Here is an 18,178-nt window from a genome sequence, read left to right as displayed (position 1 = left end):
TACAGTTTTTATACATAGAAAATTGACTGAGTTTTTTAAGCATTGAAAGAATTTAAAAAAGATATATATTTTTTTTAAATAAGTATAGAAAATGAAGATCCGTTATATTTTGTAAATAAGAAAAAGTATCGTTATGTTTTGTAATAAAGAGTATTAAATAGATAGCCTATGCCATTTTTGCTAAAATAAGATGGAGGGGGTATTAATTGAAAATTGGGGGACGATACCTCTCCCAAAAAAGATTAAGTGGGCAATTTCTATTTTTGTTGTTGGCTTATATTAGTAATACTATTATTAATATTATAGAAAGGGAGACTCTTTTTGGTCAAATAAAAAAAAAAGTAAGTCACTTAAATTGGGACGGAGGCGGTACTTGTTTTGTTGTACAATTTGATTGTTGGAGTAGAGATGAGAAGTAAAGATAATCCCACTAGGCGGACCATTTGTTTGCAACAAATTTTGACTGGTTCGAAAAATAACTGCAATCACAAAATAAATAAATAAATAAATAAACATAATTTATCTATCAAGGTTGTGGCTGCAAATCTGTGTGTACCCTTGATTCTTCTCTTCTAATTTTTTTTTGTGATTCGAGGGTAGTTAGTAGCGTATTTCGAACATAGAATGATTTGAACATCCTTGACATGTACTCTACTTGCTCACTTCGGCTTTGAGAACACACAATATTTGATGTCTTGACCCAAGAATTTATGGATATTTGAGATGCCTTTTCAACAGAGGATGTACTTAATTTTATAGTCGTGAATTAGGATTTAGGGTAGGGTAGCCTCTAAGAAATCCTAACGGACATTAGGCTCGTTTTGTAGAGGCCGACTTAAATCGGGTAATTTTTTTTATCTACTATCATATTTTATATATTTTCCTGTAATTTGCATATGAAATAATTCACCTATTTTGGGTGTGTTTGATATGGAGAAAATTATTTTCTGAAAAATATTTTTCAATTTTCTCATGTTCGTTTGGTCAAAATTTTGAAAATTATTTTCTTTCGGAAAACAAGTTTTTTAAAAATGAGGAAATAACTTCCCTTGTGAAAGTATGAAAAACAAGTCTCACAAGTGGCATTCCACCAGCCACCCACCTCACCAAAACTCCAACCACTCCCACCGCCCCAAACCAGCCCTCCCCCCCCCCCCCCCCCACACACACGCACACAGCGGCCAGCACCACCATCGACGGTCAAGACTCAAGACTAATTCATATGCACAAACCAGCCCACTTATTCCTGCTCCCACCCCAGCTGCTTTCATGTTTAAAACTTACGCTTCAAAGTTACAACTGCATGCAATAACAATGATAAAAAGAGAAAGGACAAAAGATCAAACGGTATTCCTTAGTCATTTTTTTTTTTTACTTCCCTACTTTTCATGAACTAAATGAAATATTTGATACCAACTTGTAAGTCAATTTCCCATTGTAAAAGAACATATGTAGTTATACATTCACAAAACTTTTTTAGTATTGCTCGAGTTTTAAAGTTCAATGAAACGTTGTTATTGAGGATTAAATTTATAGTGTTGAATTAATGGTTGTTTTCAGCCTCAATGGTTGAAAACAACTTACGTCTCGGAGAAATTAATGAAATGAAGCTAGTGATAGAGTAGTGAATACTAGACTCAATGGTTGTTTTCAGCCTAACTCAATGGCGCCCCATACGCAATGCTAAAGAGAATAAGTGCAGGCACGACCTACCTTGAGTCGTTTTCTCAAAATTGTAGCAATCAATGACAGACTTATTCTGCGAAAGATGGATATTTTATTACATTGAAGTCCAATAATCACAATGATATTATGATGCTGATGTTTACTATTGTTATGTCGACATATTTTGAAATTCATGCATACGATGTAATGTTATAGGTATAAATTCTGATGTTTGTTGAGTTATTCTGGTACAGCTGTTAATTGTGGTGCAGTTGAACGGACGTACTATTGCGCGTGGACTATAGTTAAGGACTACATAACTATTGAAACTGATCGATACCTACTGTGAAAACATAGGTCATGAAAGTGACACACAAAAAAATAATTATTGGCCTGAGAAATTGACCGTTTATCCTCTAGCTATCAATAGTGATTTCCTAGATATTTCTCGTGACTTATAAATTACAGAGGAAATTCATAAACAACTATAATTTAGAGCCTACTTACGAGATGTAGTTGTAGTTTGCGTATTAACGATTCATAGCTACTGTTTTGGTTTAGTACGCCTGTATCTCCTGTATGTGTTCGCTTAATTTCATTGTATCAACACATACAATCACGATAGGTTGTTTGTGTTCGGTCAATTTCATTATTGTATCAATGCATACAGTTGCACTGGATACATAAACGTTAGGTTGTATGTGTTCGACAGTCACGCTAGCTGTAACGGTTCGCATTTTCGCTGGCGGGGTTAGCGCTAGGAAAAGTTACTTCGAAATCGTTGGTGCTCTTTCAGACTTTGTTTTAAAAGAGTCGCCACCTAATTTTTAGGAAATTAGGAAAACCAGTTTTGAAGGATTTATTCATACGCCGTGAAAAATCCTTCTTAATCCAAAGTTCTAGGTAAGGATTCTGGTGATCCCCCAGGGAAGGTGTTAGACACCCTAGTATTAAGGATTCGTACTATACTGTTGACCTTCGAATTCCAATGTGTGAGTATTTGCATGAACTGTTTATTTGGTGTTTATTTTTCCAAAAAAAGATTTGTCATTTTTGCATATCATTTTGAAGAAAAGAATCAAAAATATTCCCTTCAGATATAGGGTATTTAGATTCGGATTAACAATATCCGGATAAAATTAGTTCCTTTTACATATAAGGATAATGTTGTTTTGTAAAAGTAAAAGTTGTTTTAAAAGTTTGGGATAAATGAAGTTCGTTCATGCTTAGACTCATACATGATCCGGATTAGTCCGTTTAGTACGTTTTTAGAATACCTTTATTTAGGACTTTGCTCATTTTCTTTAAAAAAATAGCTTGCATGGATTTTGCAAGAGTTGGTCCGTATAATCAAAATTATTATCTTGATTCCAGAATTTTGTCTCAAAACATCCAATTTGCTTATTTAATACAAGAACAATATTTGTCATGGGCTTAGGCCCAAAATTTCGTCTTCTTTTAAAAATGATTAAAGTTTGCTTAGTTTTTGGTCCAAAGTCCATTTTCCTTCAAGCTAAGCCCAAAACAGATTTTATGTTTTGCTTTATCCGGAAAAAATTTGGTTAGATGAGGCCTGAAACATGACCTTCTTGGATTGTGCCTTGGACCTCAAACTCTCTACTTTTGTCCTAGTTTATTTCTAGGAAAATAACGTGGATAGGTCAATACAAAATGGATTACATCTATGTGTGCCCAAAAAAAAAAAAAAAAAAACATTGTTTTTCTGATTTTTGTTTAAAAGGCAGAACTAATTTTCATAAATATGTCATTTACACAGTTCTAAAACCATACCTCCATCTAATTTAATTTTAGAAGGACAAAACTCATTTTTGTAAAGCATTTTATTCATACAGCTTTGAAGGAAAACTCATTTCTCGCCTAGAACTAAAAATAGGATTTTGAAAAGAAAAAAAAAAAAAGACTGAAACTTAACTAGAAAGGAGAATTTTTCTCAATTTTTGCAAGAAATCTGATTTAGTCCAATTCTAAGAAAAAGATGGTAACAACGCATTACCTTTTTTTTTTTTTTTTTTTTTTTTGTAAAAGATGGGACTGATCCTTTCATTTCCTTTACTACCTTAGCCATTTTTATTTCTGTTTTTTTTTTTTGGAAAATGTTTACGCTAATCCGGGTTTTAAAAATCGCGTTGGGGCTTAAGGTCTAACTAAACGGCATATGCACCGTTTACCTAAGATGCCTAATTCAAAATGTAAAGATTCCAATAATAATGTGAGTTTATACAAATACAACATTTTAAATAAGAGAACAAATTGACATGATGAAATTTAAAGGAGGAAAAGGAAATGAGTTAGGGTGTACCAAACCCCTTAAAAGCCATTTTTACCCATGGTTGGGCCTTCGTGCCATTCTCACTCATGGCTGGGCCTTCATAATATTAGCTTCCCTTTTAGACTTAATCAGTTTGAAAGAATATTCCTGTTGGCCCAATAGACTGGATGGACTCTAGCCCAAGTGGCCGTGCAGTAGAAGGAAAAGAAAATGGAATTAAATTAGTATAGGTTTGGTGGATCTGATACTATCAAGATTATACATTCATATAATATATATATATATATATATATATATATATATATATATATATATATATATATATATATATATATATATATATATACATGTACATTCCCATTTTTAAATCTATGTTTGATGGACCTAATTTTATCAAAACCATACATAATATATACATACATATACACGTATCTCCCCATATGATCACAAGTGCACAACCAAGGACTTAGTTATATACCATTGCTTCACTGGAAAAACTCAAACCACAATATACCAATGGGAAAAGGTTGTCATTACCCTTGTTCCCGACACTGCACAAGTTCCAAAGGGTTTCATGAACCCCGGCATGGCTGGATATCGGGGAGTGGCTAGACCATCCCCCAAAACCTCCTTAAACCCTCAAAGCCAAACCAGTGTTGCCATAGTATACAACCACAGTCTCAAAGTTGTGCACAAGTATCAACCTATGGGAGGTATTTTGAATACAAGTGGCTTTTAAATGAATTCAGAATCAGGGCGAAAGACTGGAACAAGTACTGTAATGTAATGATATACATTCAATATATACTACACTTTCAGAATTCTTAGTCAAATAAGTGGCCAAAACAAGTCATACTCTTTTATTCGCATATGTATACTGCCCATAACTAGCCTACTTTCTTATAGGTATACACACAGTATCTCCTTTCTATACACATGGCATGCATATACCAAGTGTATACCATGTGCATACTCCCTTTCTTTTACAAATCTAGATAGGGTCTATGTTGTCATCATACTGTCAAGGTACAACATAAATGTGGGGGAGTTGGTGGTTCAACAAATTCATCAGAGAGCAATGACCAAGGAGTTGTCACTCGTATATCCCTGCCTCATTACAGCGTTATGCTTACGGGAAAATCTAGATCATTATGCACACCGAGATCATCGGTTACTAGCCAAGAGTGTGTATGATCTCTGGAAGAGCAAAGATGGGGACATCCACCCTACTCCAGATGTTCCTATAGAGCTCACAGCTGGGCTGCCTACTCCACAATCCCAGGTACATGAGGTAGCAGCTCCCGAAACATCGCAGAAAGGGCCGACTGCCACAGGCACATCAGCTCAGTCCATTTCAGGCACCCCGAGTACATCTACAGGGCCCTCTTCCCAGGCTGCTCCAGTTATTCACAACACTCCTACCTCTCAGAGCAGCCATGTGGCCTTAGCTTCTACAGCCTTGCCTGGCGGTGTTATGATACAGTTTAATGCTCAAAATTTCCATGATGCGTTTGTGAAAGCAGACAGGGCAGACTGCCAGGTTGCTAACTTGATGGGACAACTACAGGGTTATTTAGATAAAAGGGTGGCAGCAACCTTGGAGCCCGCAAGGAAGAAGTGGGAGGATTCCCATAAACTCATCCATTCTCGGATTGATGGACTTGAGCGGCGAATTATGGAGCTTGATAAGGTAAGCCCTATAGTCGATCTGGGGACAATACAAACAGAGTTGATGCAATTGGAGACAGGTGTGCTAGCATTGAAGGTTAAAGAGGGACTTGCGTCTGCAACCCCGCCACAAGCACAGACGTTAGACTTAGCCTCTCTGTTGCCTGTTGTTAATTTGCTGGGAGATGATTCCCCGCCTCGGGCTACTACCAAAAGGCCTAGGGAGGAAGGCGAGAATGATGAGGAGGAGGAGGACAGTGAGGAGGACGAGCAGTTTCGAAAGGTTCAGCGATGCTCTCTTGAGGAGACCCATTTTACGGGGGCGTCATCCAGCCATGCCCCTCCTGTTGAGATGATAGTGCCTAGTGTTGTGATATCGGTAGAGGCTAGTACCACGAGTCCAGGGGAGCAACCGCGCTCTCAGAGTCCGATAGAGCCACCGTTCCAGTGGCAAAGCAGGCACTGGACACCACTACGGAGGTGATGATACCTCAGGACGTGCAAGATGCCTAGAGCGTTTCAGGTAGCCCTATCCCTTTGGTTTGCTTATTTTCATGCCTTGGGGACAATGCATGCTTTTTAGTTGGGGGTGGGCTATGTGTTTATTTATTGTGAATGTTGTATTTATGTGTTTAGGACCCCCTCGGCTTTTCTTTGTCCTTAGGGGCGTCATTTTGTTGAAACTGGCATGTTTAGGATGTGCTTTGGTTGAATAGAGTAGTCTTGACTTATTTGGTGTTGTTCTGTAACTGATGGCATGTTGTTATCATTTGATGAAAATTTTGGACCCCTCGAATTTTTGAAAAAATCCATACTTAGAACAGTTATTGGTTGACATGATTGATTCTTTATATGACATTATGATTGTTGGGGTATTGTGTGCGATAAATGACTACTTAGGAGGTCACAATTGTAAAAATAATTGTCCTTATGCCAATGTGTGAGTTGTTAGTTTGGTCCTGTTTATGCATGTATAATCTTGAACTTGCCCGGTTGGTCGTGTTTGAAATTCTAAAGTTAGTTTGGTTGTGAGATGATCTTAGGCTTTCTTTGTATAACTAGTCACTTTGCCTAAATAAGCCTCACCAAAAATTGAAAATATCCCTAGTTTCCCTTTTTGAGCCTTTTGACCTTTTTCTTGGCTAGCCAATTATGAAACCTTACCCTTTGTGCAATTAATCCATCTTCGCACCCGTTCCCTCCTTGATGCTACTAGATAGATAAGGCAAAATGCCTAAGTTGGGGGTGAATTAAATGTGAAGTAGATGTTAAAAACATAAGTTGGGGGTGCTGGAGTCTGCTAGTGGAGATTCGATGTGGTAAGTGCAGAAAAAAAAAAGAGAAAAATCAGAAAAGTTGTAACACAAAAATATTTTTAAGTTGTTTAGGAATAAAACCACATCGAGGTTGAAAACTTGAAAGAAAATAAAAGGGGTCGGAAAGAAAAGAAGTGAATTAAGGTGAAGATTTGTGGTAGCATTCAAGGAGGGTGAGTCACTTATATGCAAAAAGGTATTCTACCCGTCCCTAAGCCTACATTACAAGCCAAAATAAGTCCTAATGTGATCAAAACTGAACAAACCTAGGATGAAAACATAGAAAATAAGGGCAAACATATGGTATTTGCATGTGTAGATATGAAATTCTTTGTGAGTGTGAGTGTTCTCTTTTCTCAATTGTCTTCGTCCCATTCCTATCGTATATATATATATATATGTGTTGGGACATTCTTTGGTCTATGTGAGGGCATGAGGATGAGGATTGAGCAAATTAAAGTGACCGCCTACAGTAGCGTTTGTGTGCAGCATAATATGTTCGATAGTGTAATGTCATGCATTGAAGCTTCAGTGTTAGTCATAGCATTCTGGGGTGGTGTATATGGTTTAAAAATCAAATAATGGGGTGGTTCTTGCAAGAAGAAGATTTTTTTTTTTAATAATAATACAGGCATGCCGGAAGTAGAGTCAAAACCAATGTAGACATTCTTACTCTGTGATAACTAGGTGTTAGATTGAGTCGTTGTGTTGTGTGGCTTGCTTGAGGACAAGCAAATACTTTAAGATGGGGGTGTTGATGTAGCGTGATTTTACGCCAAAATCGATGCTTTTCTGCTATAAGTGTTACTTGTTTTTAAGCAAGTCTACGTGATTTTACGTGTTTTTTATTGGATTTCAGGTATTAAGTGTTTTGATGGCAAAAGTTGAAGAAGTGGAGAAAATAACAAAGTCACTGAAGAGGCAGTTTGACGGAGAAATTAGACGGGCCGCAAAACTTTATGCGGACCGTCAAATTGACCGTATAATGGTCACAGCGAACAATGTTCGACGAGCCATTCGTGCGGAACAATTATACGGGCCGCAGAATATTTGACGGTCCGTCAAAATGTATCGTGAAAAATGCTGGAGAATTTTTGACGGATGAAAGGAAGGAATCTGACGGTCCGCATAACTGTTTTGCGGACCGTAGAATGGATCGTAGACTGAACCCGACGAGCAATTGCGTCTTTTCACTTCTCACGATTTAGGGTCTTATAAATACCTGTTATAGGTTTCATATACGCAGACACCAGTTTGTAATTTTCTTTCTTCGTAGCACTAAATACTCATAGTTTTGGAAGTTTTTTTGGGTTACGAACAATTACAATTACTTTCCTCTCAATATCAAGCAATCGATTCGTAAGCATTATGATTTCAATTATTGTCAATTGTTCTTCTTTTTCTATGAGTAGCTAATTTCTCTTACTAGGGTTGTGAACCCAATGATGGGTGTTTTGTGATTGGGTTGTGATTGATATACACATAATGGATTATTAGGGTTTATTTATTCTTCATTCGTCATTCATAATTAATGGTTGCAAACATTGATTAAAGCCATAAACCTTGATTTATTTGGGAAAATAATTAGGGTTGGTAAGGATAAATAACAAGGACTCAAAGCTTTAAACTTTGTTTAATAAATTCACTTAGGAATAAGAAGAATTTACTTGGCATGATTAATCATTCTTCATAGTTACTTTCTTATAGTTGGGAAAATCATAGAAAGAGATAATCTTTATTTATTGGGAAATAGTAGAGATTCCTATAGAGATTAAGTGCATTCATATAATGATCCATTAGAAGTATATCGAGATCAATACCCATGATCATACACTCTATCTAACAGGAACACAACCTTAGTTTCTTTTACCATAAATTTCCACCTAAGCAAGTAGATAACAATTAGTCATATAAAACCCAACTATTACCAAAATCATCGGATTAAGACATTAGACATAAACTTAGCATCCTACGACTTTAGTAACCTTTTCACACCATATTCCCTGTGGGATTCGACCCCAACCTTGTTGGGTTACTATATTTGACAACGTCCACGTTATACCATTAACAGGTGTAATTTGAGCGTATCAAAACCGGGCATCTCCTTGACAGCTTCCAAGAAGGGAAAATTTAGAGATAACTGCTTCAACTGATCATAAAACTTCTTATGTTGGGGTCGAATCCCACAGGAAATATGGTGTGAAAAGGTGACTAAAGTCGTAGGATGCTAAGTTTAGGTCTAATGTCTTAATCCGATGATTTTGGTAATAGTTAGGTTTTCTATGACTAATTGCTATCTACTTGCTTAGGTGGAAATTTATGGTAAAAGAAACTAAGGTTGTGTCCCCGTTAGATAGAGTGTATGATCATGGGTATTGATCTCGATATACTTCTAATGGATCATTATATGAATGCACTTAATCTCTATACGAATCTCTACTATTTCCCAATAAATAAAGATTATCTCTTTCTATGATTTTCCCAACTATAAGAAAGTAACTATGAAGAATGATTAATCATGCCAAGTAAATTCTTCTTATTCCTAAGTGAATTTATTAAACAAAGTTTAAAGCTTTGAGTCCTTGTTATTTATCCTTACCAACCCTAATTATTTTCTCAAATAAATCAAGGTTTATGGCTTCAATCAATGTTTGCAACTATTAATTATGAATGAAGAATGAATAATAAATAAACCCTAATAATCCATTATGTGTATATCAATCACAACCTAATCACAAAACACCCATCATTGGGTTCACAACCTAGTAAGGAAAATTACCTACTCATAGAAAAAGAAGAACAATTGACAATAATTGAAATCATAATGCTTACGAATCGATTGCTTGATATTGAGAGGAAAGTAATTGTAATTGTTCGTAACCCAAAAAAACTTCCAAAACTATGAGTATTTAGTGCTATGAAGAAAGAAAATTAAAAACTGGTGTCTGCGTATATGAAACCTATAACAGGTATTTATAAGACCCGAAATCGTGAGAAGTGAAAAGACACAATTGCCCGTCGGGTTCAGTCTACGATCCATTCTACGGTCCGCAAAACAGTTATGCGGACCGTCAAATTCCTTCCTTTCATCCGTCAAAAATTCTCCAGCATTTTTCACGATACATTTTGACGGACCGTCAAATATTCTGCGGCCCGTATAATTGTTCCGCAGGAATGGCTCGTCGAACATTGCTCACTGTGACCATTATACGGTCAATTTGACGGTCCGCATAAAGTTTTGCAGCCCGTCTAATTTCTCCGTCAAACTGCCTCTTCAGTGACTTTGTTATTTTCTCCACTTCTTCAACTTTTGCCATCAAAACACTTAATACCTGAAATCCAAGAAAAACACGGAAAATCACGTAGACTTGCTTTAAAACAAGTAACACTTATAGCCGAAAAGCATCGATTTTGGCATAAAATCACGTTACATCAACACCCCCAACTTAAAGTATTTGCTTGTCCTCAAGCAAGCCACACAACACAACGACTCAATCTAACACCTAGATATCACAGAGTAAGAATGTCTACATTGGTTTTGACTCTCAACTTCCGGCATGCCTGTATTATTATTAAAAAAAAAACTTTTTCTTGCAAGAACCACCCCATTCTTCGATTTTCAAACCATATACACCACCCCAGAATGCTATGACTAACACTGAAGCTTCAATGCATGACATTACACTATCGAACATATTATGCTGCACACAAACGCTACTGTAGGCGGTCACTTTATTTTGCTCAATCCTCATCCTCATGCCCTCACATAGACCAAAGAATGTCCCAACACACATATATACGACAGGAATGGGATGAAGACGATTGAGAAAAGAGAACACTCAAACTCACAAAGAATTTCATATCTACACATGCAAATACCATAGGTTTGCCCTTATTTTCTATGTTTTCATCCTAGGTTTGTTCGGTTTTGATCACATTAGGACTTGTTTTGGCTTGTAATGTAGGCTTAGGGACGGGTAGGATACCTTTTTGGATATAAGTGACTCACCTTCCTTGAACGCTACCACAACTCTTCACCTTAATTCACCTCTTTTCTTTCCGACCCCTTTTATTTTCTTTCAAGTTTTCAACCTCGATGTGGTTTTATTCCTAAACAACTTACAAATCTTTTTGTGTTACAACTTTTCTAATTTTTCTCCTTTTTTTTTTTTTTTTTGCACTTACCACATCGAATCTCCACTAGCAGACTCTACCACCCACAACTTATGTTTTTAACATCTACTTCACATTTAATTCACCCCCAACTTAGGCATTTTGCCTTATCTATCTAGCAGTATCAAGGAGGGAACGGGTGTGAAGATGGATTAATTGCACAAAGGGTAAGGTTTCATAATTGGCTAGCCAAGAAAAAGGTCAAAAGGCTCAAAAAGGAAAACTAGGGATATTTTCAATTTTTGGTGAGGCTTATTTAGGCAAAGTGACTAGTTATACAAAGAAAGCCTAAGATCATCTCACAACCAAACTAACTTTCGAATTTCAAACACGACTAACCGGGCAAGTTCTAGATTATACATGCATAAGCAGGACCAAACTAACAACTCACACACACATTGGCATAAGGACAATTATTTTTACAATTGTGACCTCCTAAGTAGTCATTTATCGTACACAATACCCCACCAATCATAATGTCATATAAAGAATCAATCATGTCAACCAATAATTGTTCTAAGTATGGATTTCTTCAAAAATTCGAGGGGTCCAAAATTTTCATCAAATGATAACAACATGCCATTGTCACACCCCATTTTTATCCGGATTAAGGGTAGAAGTATGACGTATTGGAGATTCCTGTTTTTTATTTGTTGTTAAGGAGTCGCCACCTAATTATTTATGGTGAATTAGGACACCTAAAGTTTATTAAAGTTAGGTTTAAAGTTAACTCTGTTTAAGGTCTGCGAAACTTAAGATTCTAGGTAAGGGTTCAATTAGTCTAAAGGGAAGGTATTAGGTACTCTTTAAGACCCGTTAACAATGATTAACCGACCGGACTAAAATTTAATTAGGCTAAGTGTAAATACAGTATTGTAAAATATTTAAGAAAATATCTTTAAAGTATTGCTAAAGTTTTAGATAGAAGTAAAATGTTATTTAAAGTAAAAAAACTTGTAGAAAAATAATGATTTAATAAAAAGAGTTTAATTATAAATAAACCAAAAGAAATGGAATGAGTGATGTTCATATGTATTCTGAATGTGAATTACGCCAACTAGCAAATTAAAATGTATTTGTAAAGTTATTGTAATATTAATATTAATGTTTTAACAAATGTGTATTTCAAGTGTTGGAAAGGAACTAAAGTGGAAAAGTTATCCATTGAAATTTGTTTGCCTTTCATTTCTTAAAATAAGCTAACGTTAGTGTAAACTTGTGACATTTTAAACTTCTAAGATAATAAGCATAAAGTATGATTCCCTAAATATGTAGTCGTGCTATTTTAAAAATCAATTATTCTAAAAAGATAATATTATAGATACTATAAATAATTTTAACATAAAAGGGAAATGAAACCGATGGAGCTAATTGTTAGTTTCTCTTTGTATTAACTACCCATTATTAAAACTAAACCCCACTAATTTCGCTAAGGCATCTAAATTAACAAACACAGAGTCAGTCACACAGTACAAGTTAAATGTACAAAGAAATAAAATGGAGGAGTAAGATGATTTAAATGGGCTCAGCCCATTTAGGAGTGCTGCTATCCGCCATTGTTGCTGTTGGGCTTCGACCCAGAATCTTTTATATATTGTTGCTGAACGTTGTTCCTGTCTATTGGGCTTTGGCCCAAAAATTTGTTTTCTATTTTTTTAGCTGCAGACGGGCTGGACACGAAAAGGTCATGTTGGGATTTTAGCCCAACGCCAAACACGGAGGAAGACGAGTCTGAGGGACTCATATGCGATAGTCATGCATAAACACGAAAGAAACCGATTAGTATGCGATCAATAAACAAGGTTAAACATGTAAAATATAACTCAAAACAAATCAGTATATTATGCATATATCGTGTATATTTAAGTATATTCCATGTGTACACCTTCATAGTCAACAAACAGCAACATGGATCAAGTAAAGTATTATGAGGTTGATTGAGCATATAACAAGAAAAGCAAGCACTTAGAATAATTGTAGACATTTGTGGAAGCACTTTCAGGATGCAAGACAGTAAATACCAATTGTAGTTCTATATAACGTTTAGACAGTAAGGCAAACAGATTGAACTAATATGGACCAACTAGGCCAGTCCCTACATTGATCATATTTAGTTAAGGTGTTGATAAAAAGGGGCAATTATCCTCAGAGATCAAATGAACAAACATGTACATATTCAAAAAAAATAGAGGTGCGTGAAAATGAAATACAATGACTTAGGCATGTGATACACTTAGTTCCTTATAATTAATCATGTAAAATCCTTATGCAAGTGATCTGGCTCAGTGTATGTAGGTAGAATCATAGCATAGGTCCCAACAGCTTTCAACTAAAACAGGGTATATTAAACATGTAATGAGAAAAGGAGTTAAACTCACATAATGGATCCTCGTCCGGATTAGATGTACACAAAGAGTTTTAATAAGCTACACGAGCAACTGAGCAGCAGCCCATATCAATTAAGCAACGACCGACACCAATCAACAATGTTTGGCCAAAGTGATATATGACAGCAGGGATTCAGCCAGCTAATACAGATAAAAAAAAAAGATAAGGCTCCGTATACACTCTAACAGAGGCAGGAAAATGACCAAAAAAAAGGAGCAGAGGAAAGCAGCAAGCAGCAGTATCATTACTATCACTTAAGTCTTGTGAAGGACAGAGTATAATCTATATATGAGATGGTTCCCAGGAATTCTACTTGGCTCAAAACAAAGTTTCTGATATTGTTGTTTAGAAAAAGTACTGGAAACTGCTAGTTTCAAAAAAAAAAAAAAAAAAAAAAAAAACAATCTTTAAACCAGCTGAACCTCCATGATAGACAAAGAAAGATGTATGCAAACAGTAGGCCAAATATGCATTGTTGGGACATATGCAAGTAGTAGATAAAATAAAAGTATGCGGACAATGCTCAAACCAACAGTTTTGATTATCTGATAAGCAATCTCGATTCCTTAACTTATTCTAATTCAGGCAACCCACCATATAAGCATTGAATTTAACATAAAAAAATAAGCGAAGCAACTGAACAGATATGAGACTGGTCGAGTCGCCTGAAGAATTAAACTGTGATTCAGAGAGAATAGCAAAGAATACAGTGACTAGTCAACCAAAGTAATGAAAGTAGCAGCAAAGAGAGGAGTGATAATGCACACAGTGATGATTAACAGGAGAACACAAACAGGGAAAAACAAGCAGATGTAAAAGTAAAACTTACTCAATAACATGAAGGAAACAGAAGGTAAATAGACAAACACTGAGTATCAAAGGGAAACAACATTCAGGCAGTGTGAGCAGTCAAATATGGCTACTGGATTTATGTTCACATTGACATATGCAAACAAAGCTAATAATACTACATAGATGAAATGATTCCTGCGATGTATACAAACTAGTATGCAGCTTATCATGAAAAAGGTTCAACACACCACAAATTTTAAACCTCTTGAGGCCAAACAAGAGAGAACCGATCTAGAACTTTATTAACTCATAAAGGGAAAACATCTAATAAACCATATCTGTTATAGACTCAAAGAGAAGCTTTTCCTGTAAAGTTAGGGAGCGAATTTGTTAACGACTGATCCATTTGAGGACAATCACTCAAGAGTTGCAAACTTGATTCAAAATGGGACCAAAACAGAACCAATACCCAAGCAGATAACAAGCTATGTTAAATCAGCATATTCTTCACAAAAGGGTTAGAAAACGACCACATCTGAACTCTGCTATAGACTACTCAATTAACCTAGGATGCGTGTTTAACACAGACTGATTACATAATGCTTAGACACATATTTTAAACTAAACAGGCTAAACTAACCATTAACAATGCTTAACATAATAGGCTACAACACATAAAGTATACAAGAATAATTTCAAAAAATGCTCTACACGGTTTAATAAACTAAATCAAACCAGCATATTGACACATACTTAATTACTAAACAAACACAGCCATTTTAATTATGCTAGCATATAAACATATTTCACCGAATCACAAACTGAACTTAACACAGAACCATTAATACATCTTACGATCTGAACAAATGATAAGAGAAAAAAAAGAAAATAGCACTGACCTTTTATTGGTGCAGTGAAGTGGGTGTCGACGGCGTCGAATCTACGCTCGAACCGAACGAACCAGATTAAAGTAATTAGAGTTTCGAAACCCAAAACGAAAAAGGGTGAGTGATTGTTGGCTGTTATCTTTCGAGTAAGGTTCCCTTTTTTACGATTAAAATTGACGTTTTGTAGGGGATTTCGGGTTCCAAATCTTTGGTTTTTTTTCGATCTGTTTTCCTTTTGTCTATTCTAAGTCGATTCAGTTGCCCTTCTTTTTCGAATCCCGATCCTCCCCCCTTTTTTGTTCGACTCCATCCCCCTCTTTATAAGATTATGATTAGGGTTTTCTAAAGGGAAAGGGAGCGTGGGGAGACAGAGATGATAGCAGCGACAACGGCGTAGGGGACAAGCATGTGTGGAGGTGCAGAGAACGTGGGGAGCAGATGGTGAGTGGAAGGGGTGTGTGGGAGAGAGAGGAGAGTGGGAGCACGTGAGGGAACGGAGGAAGAAGCAGAAGAGAGAGAAGGGAGCAGGGGAGGGGCGGCGATGAAGGAGAAAGAGAGGAAGAGGGATTAGGGTTAAAGGGTTTAAATTTATGTAGTGGGCCGGGTCGGGTAAGATGGAAAATGGGCTGGTCCGTTTGGTATTGTGATGTGGGCCGAAAATATGGGTTGAGAATGTGGGTTGGGTATTGAAATGTGAGTTGTTTATTTGGGTAGGGAAATAATATTAAATTTGTATTATGGGCCACTGATTTGGCTGAAAATTGTTGATCCTTCCTCCGCTATTTAATTATTTTTGGGCTTCCAATTTAATAACTGGTATAATATAAATTATGTAAAGACAATAAATAATTAATATGTAAAATAAATATTTTGCAAAGTGTTGTCTTGTAATTAATTTAACGAGTCCAGACCCGAAAATGAAACGATGATGAACTGTTTAAAATTTATGATAAAGTAATGCTCATAATGTTGAAAAATAAAAGTAGCAAAAATAATAGTAGTGAAAATAAAGTATTTAGCTCGTCAATAAATTTAGACGCCCGAGTGAATAAAATGAAATAAAGGAGGGACAAAATTGGGTATCAACAGCCATCAGTTACAAAACAATACGAAATAAGTCAAGAATACTATATTCAACCTAAGCACATCCTAAACATGCCAGTTTCAACAAAATGACGCCCCTCAGGAAAAGAACTCTGGCAAAGAAAAGTCGAGGGGGTCCTAAACACATATACAATGCTTGAGGAGATAAGGGTGTAAATGATGAAGAGAGCAGGACAAATGAGGGAGTTTTGTAACAGTTGGATCTGTGATGTTTCTCCAATGGCAATGAAGTTACTAGGAGACAACATAAATTAGTCCATGAAGTGCAGTATTGAGTGGAATTCTGATACAGGATATGAGGTGCTTCATGGACAGTATAGGCATATTGTGGATCTTCCTAGGCAAACTTGTACATGTAGAGCATGGATGTTGAAGGGCATACCATGTCCTCATGCAATAGCAGCTCTTCACCATAGGAAGTTTAACCCAGTGGACTACATTTCTCATTGGTATAAAAGAGAAACATAAATGAAGACATACAGCCACTTCATTCAGCCAGTTCTGAATATGAAGATGTGGCCAGAATCAACAAATCCTTTTGTTATACCACCTGAAGTAAGGAAGTTGCCTGGCAGACCCAAGAAATTAAGGAGGAAAGAAGCTACAGAAAACAAGAAAACTGGAAAATTATCCAAGAGGGGAATTGTGATGACATGCCGCAAATGTCATACCAAGGGTCACAAGAAAAGGAGATGTTTTAGAGAGCCTAATACTACTGCCCAAATTCAAGTAATGCAGCTGCTGGCCCAAATTCAAGTAATGTTACTGCTACTGTCCCATATCCTACAACTGTTGTTGCTGTCCCAAATTCAAGTAATACAGCTGCTCCAACTAGCAGAGGAAGGGGTAGACTAAAAGGTTCAAAGAAGGTAAATCTACTTTATAATTCAATAATAGGTTATAAATTAATAGCTTCTAATGCTTTCTTTTGTTTTGTAGAATATTGGTATTAGCAGGCCAAGTATGGTTGGAATGGGGGTACTGCACACACAAAGTGGGCAAACTATCATTAATGTAAGTTGTTTATTAATCGGCTATCATTTTCTATTAACTCTTAGTTACTTATAAATATCATTAACTAGCCTTTTTTCATTTATGTAGCTTGGGCTGCCAAGTCAAAGGTTTAGAGTTGTTAAGTCTTCAGCAGTGGTAACTAGTGTTCTTGGACATAACACAACATGTGGTGTGAAGTGGAAGGGAAAAGATGCTATGACCTCAAGGCAGCTTGGAGAAATGAGAGGGGGGGGGGGGGGGGGATGGCCAAAGCTACACAATCGAGCCAAGGAAGTTCCACTACTCCACTATGACTGCATTCTGTTGGTGTTACTATTTCAGCTTTGACTGCATTGTAAAAATTAACTTTGAAGGTTTTTGGTTAGGATTTAGGATTTTCCTTGGCAGCCGAGATGCACTTAACACTGTTTTTGGCAGCTGTGATTGCAATTCACTTTGTTTTTGGCGGCTGTGACTGCATTTAAGACTATTTTTAGGCAGTTGTGACTGCATTTAACTAGCCTTAGTGTTTTGTACTGAATTGGCATAGGTAGGGCAGCTGTGAATGCATTTAACTAGCCTTAGTGTTTTGTACTGAATTGGCATATCTGATTAACTATCTTTTGTGAATGAAAATTAATGGTCAACACTTTGAACGTATTGGCATATGTGTACTGAATGGTATTGAATGGTAGCGTAGTGAGTGGTTATGGTGGTCTAACTTTGAACATATTGGCATTTGTGTATTGAATGGTATTGACTGGAATTGAATGGCAGTGTATTAACTGTTATTGAATATTAGTGACTGATTAGTTAGTAGTTAGGGACACTAAATGAATAACACATTATAAATAGGTCTAGCCATTCTACCTAATTCACTCACAACTAATTATTCATTCTCT

The sequence above is a fragment of the Lycium barbarum genome, chromosome 9 (assembly GCF_019175385.1).
Source record: "Lycium barbarum isolate Lr01 chromosome 9, ASM1917538v2, whole genome shotgun sequence".
Classification (NCBI taxonomy): Eukaryota; Viridiplantae; Streptophyta; class Magnoliopsida; order Solanales; family Solanaceae; genus Lycium; species Lycium barbarum.
Note: the sequence above shows the minus strand (reverse complement) of the source record.